The 1,010-nt window shown below is 34.7% G+C and overlaps 1 long non-coding RNA gene across 1 annotated transcript; it reads left to right on the forward strand.

The window, feature by feature from the left end:
* Window positions 1-211: 211 nt before the first annotated feature.
* On the forward strand, window positions 212-810 carry LOC136531287 (uncharacterized). Its single transcript, XR_010777997.1, has 3 exons — window positions 212-251; window positions 346-432; window positions 549-810. It is a non-coding gene; the product is annotated as an uncharacterized lncRNA (long non-coding RNA).
* The last annotated feature ends 200 nt before the right edge of the window (window positions 811-1,010 follow it).

Genomic DNA, 1,010 nt, shown 5'->3' on the forward strand with positions numbered 1-1,010 from the left:
TAGATTTTATGGGAGACTATATTGAAATTTGATGATGTTGGTTCTTCCGAAGAACCAGTTGTCACATTTGACGGAATTGCAATTCTTACACCAAGGTGGAAAATATGAACCATTTACCTTATTATGAGAAACACAAGATTGTTGAGCTAAAAAAACTAACGATTTTTTGTTTTGGCAATACAGAGGACGTTATAGTGTTGAGCTTCATCTGTCATTTCTGCGACATTGTTCGCCTCTTTCTTTTGCCAAAGGTTCTGTTCTTGTATCCTATGTTGAGCTGTGCTTTATTGTTGTGCATAATATTACATTCTGACACTAAACCCATTGCATGGTTGAGCTTTGCAGTCAAACAATCCTCATACGTTTGTTGTTATCACTCTTGATCCACCAATCCGTAAAGGACAAACATTGTATCCTCACATTGTTATTCAAGTATTGCACTACAATTTTTTTCATAATGTTTAGTTGGTTATAGTCATATTACCACTTCATTTTAGGACTTGTTTTGAATAGATAGACTAATTTGTTCTCTTATCTCTTATTAATAGTTTGAGACAGAGGCAGTAGTTGAAAGAGACCTGGCATTGAGTAAAGAGCTGTTGGTTGACAAATACAAGGACAGGCTTGAGGAATCTTACAAGGTGGTGTCTATTAATTTGAAAGAATATTGTTTACTTATTGACTTGATCCATTCCAGTTGAAGACTGAATCCTAGTTTCTAAAATAAAATTAACATGTTGAAACAAAATTTCTGAGTATGGCGAACTCTTATCTCAAGCATTGTGTATCATGTTGAGAGATATTGTGGTCACCTGCAAGCTTTTTCCATTAGCATAATGCATCTTGCCTTCTATGCTTTCTTAATAATTGTGCTATGCCTTTGCCAAATGTGTTTTGGATTTGAAGCTGGTGAAGTTAGGCTGAGCAAACACTTAATTACTCTTTTGATATGTATCCTATCCAAATCTGTAGATACTTCATTATAACCTGGACAGTGAGAATTCCTTTAA

This window comes from Miscanthus floridulus, unplaced genomic scaffold, assembly GCF_019320115.1.
Source record: "Miscanthus floridulus cultivar M001 unplaced genomic scaffold, ASM1932011v1 fs_316_3_4, whole genome shotgun sequence".
Classification (NCBI taxonomy): Eukaryota; Viridiplantae; Streptophyta; class Magnoliopsida; order Poales; family Poaceae; genus Miscanthus; species Miscanthus floridulus.